At 41.7% G+C, this 16,208-nt stretch overlaps 1 pseudogene; it reads left to right on the forward strand.

The window, feature by feature from the left end:
* The first annotated feature begins 12,328 nt into the window (after positions 1-12,328).
* Positions 12,329-13,999, forward strand: LOC107971258 (large ribosomal subunit protein eL30-like; annotated as a pseudogene).
* Positions 14,000-16,208: the final 2,209 nt, after the last annotated feature.

The following is a 16,208-nucleotide window of genomic DNA, read 5'->3' on the forward strand; positions in this document are numbered from 1 at the left end:
GCAGACGCAGGGGCATGAGGTCCTGGCACATTGGCTCATGTGGCAGGGTGCAGACGGCCAGGCGGATATGGGGGAGAGGAGGCTGGGTGGGGGCAGGGGCAGGAGCTGGGCCGTGGAGGCCTGGTGCTCATCGTGCTTGGAGTTTGAGGCTCATCCTGAAGGTTCTGAGATGCCAGTGGGAAATTTGAAGTGGAGGAGTTTTATGGCTAGATTTTAGTTCAGGATGAGCCCCTGGCTCAGTGTGGAGAGGATGAATTAGCGGGAAGGAAGACCAGGGGCAGGAAGCCAGCTACAAAGGTGTTGCAGCAACATGGGTGAGAGACGGTGGGGGTTTCAAGGGTAAGAAAAGAGGCCTCAGAGTGGGTGTTATGGTCAACAGCTCCAGGACTGGTGCAACACATCTTTTTCATATTGTTCTCTTTCTTCCTTCCTCCCTCCCTGCCTCTCTCTCTCTCTTTCTTTCTCTTCCTTTTCTTCCTCTTTCTTTCTCTTTCACTCTCTTTCCTCTTTCGCTCTCTTTCTTTCCTCTTTCTCTCTCCCTTTCTTTCTTTCTTTCTTTCTTTCTTTCTTTCTTTCTTTCTTTCTTTCTTTCTTTCTTTCTTTCTTTCTGCCTCTCTCTCTCTCTCTTTCTTTTTTGAGACAAGCTCTCACTCTGTCGCCTAGGCTGAAAAGTGCAGTGTGATCACAACTCACTGCAGCCTTGAACTCCTGCACTCACGCTGTCCTCCTGCCTCAGTCCCCCAAGTAGCTGGGACTGCAGGCTGGTGCCACCACACCTGGCTAATAGTATGATTTCTCTAATTTGATGTGACTCTTTTTTTAATGAGAAAGTATGGTGGGGTTATTGTTTTTAATTTTTAACATCTTTGAAGAGCTCTAGTTCCCCTCCCTCTTGGGTGGGGAAGAAAGTCGTGAATACCAGGGCTATAAGCTCCACTCTCTAGCCATGACAAGCCAGGGACAAGATGCTGTGTCCCTCAGGGATTACATCACAGCCCAGAGTTAAAATTTGACTTATCAGTAGTAGCTGCAAGGCTAGCTCTCAGTTTCCCCAGCCAAGACCTCCTGATTTGCCTCGTTTCTGGGAGTACCTGGGGCTTAACACATTCTCCCAGGGAAGTTCAAGAGAACTGCAAGATTCAGGTCCATGGGGGCAGCACACTCCTCAAACCAGAAGTAATATGAGCCAAAGACCTCAGAGCCAGTGACCCCTGGCAATCTCACCTTAGAACCCAAGAGGTAGACTGAGACTCAGCTCTACAAAGGCAGGGACCTTCCCCACAGTCAGAACTGCACCTCCAACATCCAACACAGTGCCCGGTGGCAATGACTGCTCACAGATAATGGCCAGATGAATGAATGAATAAACAACATGCCTGGAAAAGACAGTTGACATAATTCATATCCACAGACAAAAGGAAAAAAACTCTATGATCATCTCAATAAATGCAGGAAAAGTATGTGATAAAATTCAGCTTCCATTTATGACAAAAACCCTCAGCCAAATAGGAACCGAAAGAAACTGTTCAACCTCAAGCTATCGTACTAATATCAGACAAAGTAGACGGTACTAACAGCCAAATAGGAACTGAAAGAAATTGTTCAACCTCAAGCTATCGTACTAATATCAGACAAAGTAGATGGTAAGTCCAGAATTGTTAGAGTTAAAGAGGGGCATCATAATGAACAAATATTCAATTCAGCAGGAAGATGTAATAATTTTAAAATGTGTGCTCCTTAATTACATAGCTTCAAATTATATGAAGCAAACATGGACAGACTATAAAGAGAAATCAACAAATTCATAATTAGAGTAGGACAATTTAACAAATCTTTTAGTAAGTGACAGAATACATAGGTGAACATCAGAACAAATATAGGTGATTTGAAAAACGTGTTTAACAAACTTGATCTAGATGACCTAGAATGTTGTACCGTAACAGCTGCAGATACTCATTGAGTTCAAGTGCATACAGACCTTTCTATAGAATGTAATCATACACTGAGTCATAAAACAAGTATTTTAAAATGTCAAAGAATTTAAATCACACAGACTATATTCTTTTATTATTAAGCTAGGAAATAACAAAAAGATGACTGGAAAATTCCAATGTGTTTCTGGAAATTTAAAAATACACTTCTAGACAAACCACAGGTTAAAGATAAAATGACAGTGGAAATTAGAATGTATTTTGAACTGAATTAAAATGTAAATATTCAAAATATAAATTTGTGAGGTATAACCGAACTTATGCTTACAGGGAGATATATTGAAGAAAGGCTAAAAATATATAACCTAAGAAGTTAGAGTCTGGATGTGGTGGCAAGCGCCTGTAATCCCAGCTACTTGGGAGGCTGAGGCATGAGAATTGCTTGAATCTGGGAGGTGGAGGTTGCAGTGAGCTGAGATGGTGCCACTGCATTCCAGCCTGGGCAGCAAGAATGAAACTCCGTCTCAAAAAATAAAAAAAAATAAAAAAATTGCCGAATGTTGTGGCAGGCACCTGTAATCCCAGCTACTTGGGAGGCTGAGGCAGGAGAATCACTTGAACCCTGGAGGTGGAGGTTGCAATGAGCCAAGATCGCGCCACTGCACTCCAGCCTGGGTGACAAGAGCGAGACCCCATCTCAAAAAAAAGAAGTTAGAAAAAGAACTACAAATTAAATCCAAAGAAAGTAAAAGAAAATAAATAGTAAAGAGATGAGTAGATCTTCATTAAATACAAAACAAATTTACAATAGAGGATGAACAAAACCAAAATTGGTTGTTTGGAAACACTAATTGATAAATTCCTGATAGGCTGATAAAAAAGAACAGAGGTAGCACAAATAACTGTATCTGGAATGAAAACGATGATTGCTAGAAATATTTTAAAGGCATTTTTTTAAAAAATAAGAGGACATTGGCCAGGTGTGGTGGCTCATGCCTGTAATCCCAGCACTTTGGGAGGCTGAGGCGGGCGGATCACGAGGTCAGGAGATCGAGACCATCCTGGCTAACACAGTGAAACCCCGTCTCTACTAAAAATACAAAAAATTAGGTGGGCGTGGTGGTGGGCGCCTATAGTCTCAGCTACTTGGGAGACTGAGGCAGGAGAATGGTGTGAACCCGGGAGGTGGAGCTTGCAGTGAGCTGAGATCATGCCACTGCATTCCAGCCTGGGCGACAGAGCAAGACTCCATCTCAAAAAAAGAAAAAAAAATTAAAATTAAAAAAAATAAGAGGACATTATTAGCAACTTTATGCCAGTAAATTTGGAAGTTTTGATGAAATGTATAAATTCTTAGAAAAACAAAAGTTACCAGAATGGACACAAGAATAAATAGAAAATCTTAATAATTAAATACAGCATTTAAAAACCTTCCCATGGCCAGGTGCAGTGGCTCATGCCTATAATCCCAGCACTTTGGGAGGCTGAGGCAGGTGGATCACGAGGTCAGGAGTTCAAAACCAGCCTGGCCAATTTGGAGAAACCCCATCTCTACTAAAAATACAAAAATTAGCTCGGCGTGGTGGTGTGCACCTGTAGTCCCAGCTACTCGGGAGGCTGAGGCAGAAGAATCACTTGAACCCAGGAGGTAGAGGTTGCAGTGAGCCAAGATCGTGCCACTGCACTCCAGCCTGGGTGACAGAGCGAGACTCCATCTCAAAAAAATAAAATAAAATAAAAAAATAAAAATCTTCCCATAAAGAATAATCCAGATCCAGATGGCTTCTTAAGTGAATGCTACTAAACATTTATGAAAGAAATATCATCAATTTTACATAACTCTTAGAAAACAGAGAAAAGATTCCTCAAGATTTCTATGACACCAGAAGAACCTGATTCCCAAATTTGATAAAAACATTACAAGAAAGGAAAATTAGAGACCCATTTAATTCAAAGAGATAAATGCAAAGATCCTAAATAAAATATTAGCAAACTGAAATAAAGTATTATATAAAAAACAGAATACGTCACAACCAAATTGGATTTATTCCAGGAAAGCAAAGTTGATTCATCATTGAATAATTCTATTTTCTTTTTCTTTTTCTTTTTGAGGCAGAGTCTCACTCTGTTGCCTAGGCTGCAGTGCAGTGGTGAGACCTTGGCTCACTGCAACCTCTGTCGCCCGGGTTTAAGCAATTCTCCTGCCTCAGCCTCTCGAGTAGCTGGGATTACAGGCGCCTGCCACCACGCCCGGCTAATTTTTGTGTTTTGAGTAGAGACAGAGTTTCACCATCTTGGCCAGGCTGGTCTTGAACTTCAGACCTCGTGATCCACCTGCCTTGGCCTCTCAAAGTGCCAGGATTACAGGTGGGAGTCACAGCGCCCAGCATCATTGAATAATTCTTTACCACATTAATGGAATAAAGAAGAAAAACACAATTTTCTCAATAAATGTGGGAACGGCATGTGATAAAATGCAACATGCATTAATAAAACAATTCTTAGCACTGGTAATAGGAGGGAACTTCCTTAATCCAATAAAAATGTATTTATTTTTAAAATCCACAGCAAGTGTATAAAGGTGAATTTTTGTAAATTTTTCTTCTAAGAACAGAATAAGACAGAGACAGATAAACTATTAGATTTAATAAGTGAATTTAGGCTGGGAGCAGTGGCTCACACCTGTAATCCCAGCACTTCGGGAGGCCAAAGCGGGTGGATCACCTGAGGTCAGGAGTTCGAGACCAGCCTGGGCAACATGGTGAAACCCCATCTCCACTAAAAATACAAAAATAAGCCAGATTTGGTGGCGGGCATCTGTAATCCCAGCTACTCAGGAGGCTGAGACACGAGAATTGCTTGAACCCAGGAGGCAGAGGTTGCAGTGAGCCGAGATTGCGCCACTGTACTCCAGCCTGGGTGACAGAGCGAGACTCCATCTAAAAAAAAAAAAAAGTGAATTTAGCAAAGTTGTTGGAAACAGCCAATTAACAAAAATCAGTTGTATAAAACTACAATTATAAATTATATTTTAAAAGATAAAACTTAAACATCTTACCTAACAAATAACTTTGTTAGAAATAAATCTAACAAACATCTTCAAGAATTCTATGCTGAAAACGACAAAACATTATTAAAAATATAAAAGAAAGCCTGCAGGGTGGCTCACGCCTGTAATCCCAGCACTTTGGGAGGCCAAAGCGGGCAGATCACCTGAGGTCGGGAATTCGAGACCAGACTGGCCAACATGGGGAAACCCTCTCTCTACTGAAAATACAAAAATTAGCTGGGCCTGGTGGTGAACCCCTGTAATCCTAGCTACTCAGGAGGCTGAGGCACGAGAATCTCTTGAACCCAGGAGGTAGAGGTTGCAGTGAGCTGAGATATTGCCACTGCACTCCAGCCTGGGCAACAGAGTAAGACTCTGTCTCTAAGTAAATAAATAATAAAAATATAAAAGGAGACCTAAATAAATGGAGAGATGTTTGTGGACTAAAAGTTCAATTATCTCAAGATGTCAGTTCTCAAATTGATCTATTCCAATGCAATGCAATCTCAATAAAAATCCAGTAGGTATTTTGCAAAAATGCAAAGTTGACTCTAAAAGTTATATGATAATGCAAAAGGTCTCAAATAACCAAGCAATTTTTGAAAAAGAACAAAATTGAAAGGATTTCTCAACTGGATACCAAGCCTTCGGAAAGACTTCAAGGTGGTATTGACACAGGAGAGGCAAATAGATGATCAGAACAAAACAGAAAGTCCAGAAGACCCACACATACAGGAACACTTGATTGGTGTCAAAAGCACCACAGCAGAGCAGTGGGAGACAGGATGGCTTTTCAACAAACGGTGATGGATAAAATACAATGAAACCTGGTCACTACCTTACACCACACATAAGAATCCATTCCATAAGTAGAAGAAGCCAGACACAAAAGGCCACATTTTGTATGATTCTCATTTGCATGAAAGCTTAAAAATTGGCGAAACCAAGATGTGGTGTTAGAAGCCAGGATAATGGTTACCTTTGGGAAGGAGTGATGGGTAGTTGTGGAAAGGGCCATGAGCACAGCTTCTGGGGTTACATGAGTGGTTACACGAGTGTATTCACTTTTTGACAACTCACCAAACTGTACATTGAAGGTATGCATATTTTTCTCTATACATGTTATATTTTAATTTAAAGTTAAAATTTTTTGACCTTGCCACTTATAGCTTCATAATGGTGGAGAAATTATATAATTTTTCTAGGCCTCCTTTTTATTTTTTATTTTTTTGTAGAATGGGGATTATAATAATCTCCACTTTGTAGGTTGTGAGAATAAATATGTTTCATAAATAAGCACTTTGTTCAGTGACTGGCCCATACTGGAGGCTTGATAAATGTTCCATGTTATTAGGTGCTAAGGTCATTTAGATAGTGGTGGAACTGGGATTAAAATTAATCCAGGCAAATATGTTTTCTATCACATATCCTATGGCACAGGGCTGCTTATTAGCTGGGCTTGAATGGAATGCTGGATTTAAATAGCATTTGCTATGAGTTATCATAAATAGTCTTCATTCTCAATTTTATATTTTGCAAAATATCAAGTGTATTAATTCCTCCCCTTTCTCAATTCCTATGAGTATACTTTGGAATCTCAAGTATTTTAGTGTATCTCTTCCCACTAAAGATGAAAGTACATTCTAAATAGTCCAATCACCATGTTAGAAAACTGTTTAGAATTGTTGGCTCCATCAGGGCCCCAAGAGGGAGAAGAACATCCGGCTGACCTGGGGGCTGTGGCCAGGGTTGCCCAGCCACTAATCACCTATCAAATGACTGTGTTTACAGAAGAGCATTGTAGAGCGTGGCTCCCTTGAATCAGATTGTAACCAAGACCTCATTAAGCGGCAGAGAGAAAAAAAAAGTTAAAGGACACATTAGTTTCCAAAAGGAATGTTTGGAAAAGTACTCGAAGATGAAGCAGCTGAAAAAAGAACTGTGTGTCTGATTAATTAGCACATCAACAGACTTCTGTCCCGTGGATTTGATCACAGTGAATGCACTTTTGGATGTGAATCAGCAGTTCTTGAATCTTAATGAAACCAGTCAGCAAGAGTTAATCACAGCTGGTTCCTGAGCTTATATGTAATTAAAATATCCAGCCAAAAGAGAATGTCTTAAAAAAAAGGATAGTTTATCACTTTATCATTTTTAAGAGTGTGAGTTAAGTATTTTGTGATATAAAATTTTGAAGGCAGACTGCAAACATCTAAGTACCATATGATGGCACCAACGTGGAAATGTTTATACATGGCAAAGAATGGAAGACATATACAGTGGGGAAAATCGTTATGGTGTTAGGATAGTGAGGTTAGGACTGCTGACTAAAATTTTACCTTAATGCTATTGTGTTGTCTGTATTTATTTACTTATTTTCTTGAGACAGGATCTCCCTCTATCACCCAGGCTGGAATGCAGTGGCGCAATCTCGGCTCACTGGAACCTCTGCCTCCTGGGCTCAAGTGATTCCCCGACCTCAGCCTCCCAAGTATCTGGGACCACAGGCACATGCTACCATGCCCGGCTAATTTTTGTATTTTTGTAGGAACAGTGTTTCACCATGTTGCCCAGGCTGGTGTCAAACTCCTGGGCTCAAGTGATCTGTGCCCCCTTGGCCTCCTAAAGTTCTGGGATTACAGGCATGAACCACTGTGCTTGGCCAAATGTTATTGTGTGTTTTGTTTTACTTTTTAAAAGAAAACAATCTTTAGAGGGGCCCTGGTTTCTTGTTCGTCTTTGATGTACATCTTACTGTCCCATACTGATAGTAAAAGTCACTGAAAAAGCACTTCCTCCAGCATGATTTGTTGATTAGATAACACAGCTAACATCTATGCAGACATTGTAGTTAAAATCTAAGGTCGGTGAATTGAAAAGTGAATCTTCTGGATAAATTATTCACAGTTTTATTTATATTAATTTCTACTCCACCTCCATTGTAAGAGGATATAAAGACTGCAGAATTTTCTAATATGGATAGTTAATTCTTTGGGTATTAGCAGTAACCATGTGTGCCTGAATTTAAGTATATCTACAGTTGTAAAGTCTACTTTATTTAATGTGGAATTGTTATTTTTACCTAAAATAAGTAAGGCTTTTAAACATGGATATACTGTAGCATAGCCAGAAATAGAACTAAAATTAGATTCCCTTGTACAGAACTTAACAGTTAAGAAGAAAAAGAGGGGGTGGAAAGGCATAGGTCTCCTTCCAAAAGCATCGTTATCCAGAGGAAGGAGCTTTCTAATTGCACCTGACATCATAAGGGACAAAACATTTGAACTCCTGGGTAGTTTCTAACAAAATACTGAGATTACTTTTGTTTTTCTCTCATATCCTAGTTTGAGTTCGTTCTGAGTTTTTACTCAACATATTTAATGAGATATAGATGCCATGTCACTGTGGGTAGCTCTTACATATTAGAAGTTCATTCATTCCCTTAGCTGGCTAACAAATCCCAGGGAGCTAAATTGCATAATGCAATGCCTAGCATTTCATTATTGACATCCACTTAGCCTGAAATCTCTTGTTGGTCAGGAGGAGGAACAGAATGTAGTCACAGCCATGTCAGTAAACTTCTGTGTATTTTGTCTCGGCCACTGTTGGATTGCTTGAGCCCAGGAGTTTGAGACCAGCCTGGGCAACATAGTGAAACCCCATCTCTACAAAAAAGCAAATTTAAAAAAGCTATCCTGGTGCAGTAGCTCATGCTTGTAGTCCCAGATACTTGGGAGGTTGAGGTGGGTGGATTGCTTGGGCCTGGGAGGTAGAGGCTGCAGTGAGTCACGATCGTGCCACTGCCCTCCAGCCTGGGCAACAGAGCGAGAGCCTGTCTCAAAAAAAAAAAAAAAAAAAAAAAGATTCCATTCATCTGAACTGGACCCATCTAGATCTCAAACATATTTTTGCACGGCCCTGTTTATAAACAACTTGATTAAAGATGTATTTCATGGGCCATATAACTTTTAATGATTTATCAACAAAGATTTAGAATCATTGGTAGAAAAGAGAGGCTTGTCTTTGTGAATCCTGCAGTTAGGGCACGTGAGGAGTCTTCGTAATGTCTGGCCACCATCTCTAACTGCTCAGGTCCAGGAGCCATCGTGTCAAGTTCTTTATTGTCAGATGTGCCTTGACTGGGTAGTTTCACATTTCTCATTATGAGGAAAAAGTAGCAACGCTGTTATTGCTCTCAATGCTGTGGCTTTTTGGGACCTGTTAATATTGAAACTATAGATCAACTTGCCTCTGGAGTTCCCTGATGTCATTTGTTTCATGCTAGGTGCATCATTACTAGGACACCGCATCCTCCATCATGGCCCTGGTGAATATTGGCTTCCAATGTCTCCCTAAAGGCTGTCACCATAATTCGTTTATGATGACCACAAATGCAAGTCTCGCCCAGAGTGTGCGGGAAAATGTTTTCTGGTCATCTTAAACTTACTGTCTAAGGTTTTGCAGCCATGTCTTCTCTTGATTACCTTATGCCATGATTACCGCATTCCTAGAATATGGTCTCTTTCAGTGCTGACCTCACCGTTTCCTTTCACAAACCATCACTAGTGGGGAGGCTAGGCGAGGGGCAAAGAGTGATCCTATTCACCCAAAGAAGGTCCATTCCTCATCTGGCACACTTCCCTACCACATGGCATAGCTTAAGACCAATCTATGAAAACAAATGTCACCACATGATCAGAGGCAAGAGAGGACATCATTCCTAAAATGGAGGCAAAAGAGGACATTGATCAGAAGGGCTGTTGACAATGTGGAACGAAGGCCTCAAAGGCCCTTGGAGGAGAGAGGTACTGTTCTCCCTAGAGAATTGCCCTACACGTGGTACAGACCTGCAGAGAGAATGGAGTGGCTGCCCTGGCTGCCAGCCACAGCAGGTGCACAGGTAAAGAACACCACCACCCCCTGCCATCTGTGATGCTGTAGACCAGGAGCCAACAGACTATATGTGGTTGGAACATAGAAAGGCATGAGCCAACCTATGGGCATACAGATGTGGTTCAAGCACAAGTGCCTGCCATGTGCTTAGTAGTTCAGAGACCTGAGCTTGTCCTGTGTCCAGTGCAAGTGCGAATCAACCAAAGTCAGCACGTCAGCACAGCACCATTCTGGTCACCCATCTCAGGATCCCATGAAACATTGCGCTGGCCAGCTAGAGCGGTCTATTTTTTGTGCTGTTGTCCTAGAACTTGGGCCCTGGGGGACAACACCTTCAATATGAGTCTTGACGCTCCACAGGGCATCTGGTCAACCTCACATGCAGGCTGGAGGGTTGAAGAGCAATCTGAAGGGTAGAAATGAGGACAGGGCCCACACTATCCCTGGTCCAGGCTCGGGGCATTCTTCTTGGTTAGCTCTGCATATCCCGATCAGTCCCAGGCACTGAGGGGACAGAAAACTTTGAAGAAGGCACTGCAAAGCATGGAGTCCCTAGAGGCTCAGGTAAGGGCTCCATTTGACCAGATCTAAGTGCAGTACTTGCTGCAGTTTCCTTGTAACTGGACTCCCAACCCACACATGCATGTATTGTCACTAAACACTGGGTGTTTGCTAATGGTGTTCCCTCTGCCTGATAGCCCTTCCCGCCATCCCAGCCTTTACCCGGACAACTCTTATCATGATTTAAGATCCAGCTCAGGCATCATTGTCTTCACCAAGCCTCCCCTAAACCCTCAGCCTGGGTGAGGCACCTCCTCCTCTGTGTTTTCCTTCATCACTGCACTCAAACCACCACGTGGTATCCTAACAGTGTCTGTGTCTGTTTTCCCAAGTAATTGGTGATCTCCTTAAGGTCAGAGATTGTTTGTATTCGTCTTTGTATTTTTACTCACCTGCAGAGTAATGGATAGATACATCATTGGTGTTCGACAAAATGCCTGCTGAATAATAAGTGACTAAAGGAATGTGTGAAGGGCATGAAACTCCTTAGTAATAATTATAAGGGTATTTGCACAGACCCATTATCATTTTGAAACATCTAATTTTAAAGGTTTCTTCCCCAGTAAACATGATGTACCTTTCAGCTCTCATTATCCCTACTTGAATTGTCCTGGGTTTGGGAACTTCCTACTGCAGTCCCTTCCATGGCTTTTTCCTATATAGAATGTACATTATGCCATCAAGACAGTGATTGCCATACTGTCAGTGGGCAATACATCAATCATTATTGTTGGAAGGCTTGAATTTTAATTTCTCTTTATAGTGGGCTATTTTTCAGCCCAAACACTCCTAATAAAAACAACTAAAAATGTTAGGTAAATTATTATTGGGCACCATTTTTTTTTAACCCAGCACATACTGAAGCAAGCAACACGTGTGGGAACCATCTGAAAAACAGACAACAAAAACAAATCTGGGAACACTTTTAGAACTTGAAATTATTGGACATGGACTATAAAATAACTGTGCTTACTGTGGTGGGTTGAATCATGGCTCCTCAAAGATGTCCACATCCTAGTCTCTGGAACCTGTGAAAATGTTACTTTATATGGTAAAAGGAACTTTGTGGATATGATGAAATGAATGATTTTGAGATTGGAGAGATTATTCTGGATTATCCAAGTAGGCTCATTGTAATCACAGGTGTTCTATAAGAGAAAGGCAAGAAGAGCTGAGAGAAAAAATTTAAGTATGTAAGCAAAAGTCAGAGAGGAGATAAGATCTTACACTTCTGACTTTGAAAATGGGGGAAGGGCTCACAAGCCTAGGCATGTACATGGCTTCAGGAAGCTACAAAAGGAAAGGAAATGGATTCTCCCCTAGATCCTCCAGAAGAAAGCAAGGTCTTTCAATACCTTGATTTTAGCCCAGTGAAACTGATTTCAAAATCCTGACCTCTAGAACTTTAAGATAATAAATTTGTGTTGTTTTAAACCACTAAGTTTGTAGTAACTTGTTATAGGAGTAATAGGAAACTAATACATTTATTATGTTTAAAAAAGTAAAGATTAGCTTAAAGATATCTCGGAAAAGATGAAACTACTGTTAGATTTCAAAAATAACTAAATAGTGCCTCTAGAGATTAAAAAGACAATAGCCAACATTTAAAACTCAGTGGATGGGTTCAATAGCCAATTCAACACAGCTGAAGAGAGAATTGATGACCTGGAAGTTAAATCAGAAGAAATCTAGGATGCAGCAAAGAGAGACAAAAAGATATACAGTAAGTTAGAGAGGCTAACATGATAAAGTCTAACTTAAATTTAATCAGAGTCAAGAAGGAAAAGAGTGGATGGAAAAAGAGAGTATCTCAAGAGGTATGGGTGCCTTTCTCACTTTCCACCGTCTTGGTGACTGCTCTTGGTTGGGGGCCATCCCACACCTAGGCAGGAAGATGGTAGCCACAAAGAAGATGAAAAAGTCACTGGAGTTGATCAACTCTACTTATGAAAAGTAGAAAGTACATGCTGGGGTACAAGCAGACTCTGAAGTTGATCAAACAAGGCAAAGTGAAATTGGTCATCCTCTCTAACAACTGCCCAGCTTTGAGGAAATCCAAAATAGAGTACTATGAAATGTTGGCCGGACTGGTGTCCATCACTACAGTGACAATAATATTGAATTGGGCACAGCATGTGGAAAATACTACAGAGTATGCTCACTGGCTCTCATTGATCCAGGTGATTCTCATATTAGAAGCATGCCAGAATAGACTGGTGGGAAGTATACTATGCAAAATTTTTCTTTTTTCTTTTCTTTTTTTTTTTTTTAAGACAGAGTCTCGCTCTGTCACCCAGGCTGGAGTGCAGTGGCGCGATCTCGGCTCACTGCAAGCTCCGTCTCCCGGGTTCACACCATTCTCCTGCCTCAGCCTCCTGAGTAGCTGGGACTACAGGCGCCCACCACCACGCCCGGCTAATTTTTTGTATTTTTAGTAGAGACGGGGTTTCGTTGTGTTAGCCAGGATGGTCTCGATCTCCTGACCTCTTGATCCACCCGCCTTGGCCTCCTAAAGTGCTGGGATTACAGGTTTGAGCCATCGCGCCTGGCCTCAAAATTTTTCTTTAATAAAACTTGCCAGAGCTTGTTTTTAAAACATTTTTAAAAAGGAGTATTGGCTGAAATTTTCTACTGCCAATGAACAACATCAATGTGCAGATTTAAGAATCCCAATCAATCCTGGATATTTTGGGGTGGCTTTATAGAGGCAATATAGCATAGTGGTCTAGAACAAAGATTTTTAAAGTTTGTAAGCATTATTGAATTCTAGTTTTGCCACTTATTAGCTACGTAATTTTGGGCAAGTAAATTGACATCTCTGAGCCTCCATCTCCTGATATATTAAAATAGGGATAGTATCTGATTTATTGGTTGGTTATGAGGAATAAATATGTATAAATGTGATTAGCATAGTAATAGGTCCAAAGTAATATGCAGCACATAATTGGTGATATTTTCAGTAGTGTTCAAAGTAAATTTTCTCATGATGAGTTGAAGTCTGCTTTCCGATAATTTCCATTCATTCATCTTTTATTGTTTTTAGACAGGGTCTCCCTCTGTCTCCCAGGCTGGAGAGCAGTGGCATGATCTCTGCTCGCTGCAACTTCCACCTCCCAGGCTCAAGCAATCCTCCCACCTCAGCCTCCTGAGTATCTAGAACCACAAGCAGGGATCACCACACCTGGCTAATTTTTGTATTTTTGTAGAGACGGGGTTTTGCCATGTTGCCCAGGCTGGTCTTGAGCTCCTGGGCTCAAGCGATCCTACCACCTCGGCCTCCCAAAGTGCTAAGATTACAGGCGTGTGCCACCACACTTAGCCTCCACTCATTCACCTTAATTCTGATTTCTGGAGAAGCACAGAACAGGTCTGCTTCCTAGTATATCTACACATTCAGTCTTTAACTTTTTATAGCTTGGTAACTGCAGAAGAGCAGGGCCAGGTGAACATCAGGACTCCCTGACACTGGTCATGATAAGCCAGTGTTTCATATAGTTGCAATAATTTTCTTGGCAGTGTGGAATCTCTCAAAGATGACCGGGAGTCTAAGAATTCTAGAGTGTGAGAGCAGCAGTTGGGTGTTAGAATCCAGCAAGCTCATTCTGCAGGTGAAGAATAGGAGGTGCAGTGAGTGGAAGTGGCTTAGCTAGACTCAACTGGTGGCTGAGCCATCCACCTGCCTCAGCCCCCAAAAGTGCTGGGATTATAGGCATGAGCCACCATGCCTGGCCTCTGCTCTGTATTTAGAGTAGACTTTACATCTGCCTTGTCAACCAGACCATGATCCAGGGTGCAACATATATTTTCTTTGTAGCTTGATGATGGATTTTCTAAATTTGAAAATCCTTTCATTTTAATTTCTAAAAGTCCTTTCTAAATTTAACTGAATTTGTATAGTGCTTTTTGACTCTTCCAAGAATTCCCTTCCCATGGGAGTTGCTTTAAGTGGGCCTGGCGCTCATTCACTTGCTGACGTTTCTGACTCCGCAAGCCTCCATTTTTGAATTTGCCTGAGTTTCATCACTTCCTTTTATCAAGTTCTCCTGTTTTTTTTTTTTTTTTTTTTTTTTTTTTTTTGAGACAGAGTCTCGCTTTGTTGCCCAGGCTGGAGTGCAGTGGCACAATCTCAGCTCACTGCAACCTCCGCCTCCCGAGTTCAAGCAATTCTCCTGCCTCAGCCTCCTGAGTAGCTGGAACTACAGGCACACACCACCACACCTGGTTAATTTTTGTATTTTTAGTAGAGACAGGGTTTCACCATGTTGCCCAGGCTGGTCTCAAAGTCCCGACCTCAAGTGATCCACCTGCTTCGGCCTCCCAAAGTGTTGGGAGCTCCCAAGGTGGCTCCCAAGAGCCACCTTGCCCAGCCTCAATTCCCTTCTGAACTCTATATTCATTTATGTGTTTCATATATTCACATTATTTGCCTTATTTCTTTCTTTCTTTTTTTTTTTTTTTTTGAGATGGAGAAATGGAGTCTCACTCTGTCGCCAGGCTGGAGTATAGTGGCACGATCTTGGCCCACTGCAACCTCTGTCTCCTGGGTTCAAGTGATTCTTCTGCCTCAGTCTCCTGAGTAGCTGGGAATACAGGCGCGCACCACCACGTCCAGCTAATTTTCGTATTTTTAGTAGAGACGGGGTTTTGCCATGTTTGCCAGGATGGTCTTGATCTCTTGACCTCGTGATCTGCCTGCCTCGGCCTCCCAAAGTGCTGGGATTACAGGCATGAGCCACCGTGCCCGGCCACCTTGCCTTAATTCTTAGCAAGTTAAGTTATTTGCTCTTAAAAGTGGGCTTGATGGGTAGGAGATAAACCACAGCAATATTCTTTTTTTTTTTTGAGACAGGGTCTCACCCTGTTACCCAGGCTGGAGTGTAGTGGTGTGCTCTTGGCTCACTGCAGCCTCAACCTCCCAACCCCAGGTGATCCTCCTGCCTCCCGATCCTTCCGAGTAGCTGGGACCACAGGTGCACACCACCATGCCCAGATCATTTTTTGTGTTTTTGGTAGAGATGGGTCTTGCTATGTTGCCCAGGCTGGGTCCCAGCAATATTCTATCAGCAATTCAGTAACGTGTAAGCACCACCCACTTTCGCGTGCTTCTCAAACCCCCACTGATCAGCTGAAGCACAACATATGCCTCTCTCAAGGTGTGAGCCTTTATGAAGATTGGCTATTTTATCTCCACTCTTTTTTATGTCCTAATAATAGTGGCTGAATTATCTGGGAAGCTTACACACATTCCTAGCCTATTAGGGCATACATCCTCCCAAGATGGCCATTTATTTAGGCTTTTAATGTCTCTGTTTATAGAATGCAACTTCGGTGTTTAGGACCTAATAGCTTTTGAATTACTCTAGGCTTCATGAAAACAGCACCATTTCATTTTTACCACCATTTTCTGAAATATGCTGGTAAAAATGAAATGGTGCTCTTTTCGTGAATCGAGTTAACTGGGGCCGCACTGTCAGTAGTACAAGTTCCATACAGCCAGGACTGGGAGGAATAATTTATGTCTTTTTTTTTCCACAGGAAAAATATAGGCCTTTCAATGCTGTAAGAGAAATTTTGTTTAATGCATAGGAAATTACTTCGGCATACAACCCAAAACTATCTGTGGAATAATTTTCAGTATCACTCATGATAATTTTTAATGTGTCAAAGTGGAAAATTGGACTCACAACCCTTGGAAAGCCTCCTGTCTGAGAACTTTTGAAAGCAGCACTGGAATGAGGTGAACGTGTAACTGTGCTTCATGTCAGACCCGTCCT

This window comes from Pan troglodytes, chromosome 12 (assembly GCF_028858775.2).
Source record: "Pan troglodytes isolate AG18354 chromosome 12, NHGRI_mPanTro3-v2.0_pri, whole genome shotgun sequence".
In the NCBI taxonomy this organism is placed as follows: domain Eukaryota; kingdom Metazoa; phylum Chordata; class Mammalia; order Primates; family Hominidae; genus Pan; species Pan troglodytes.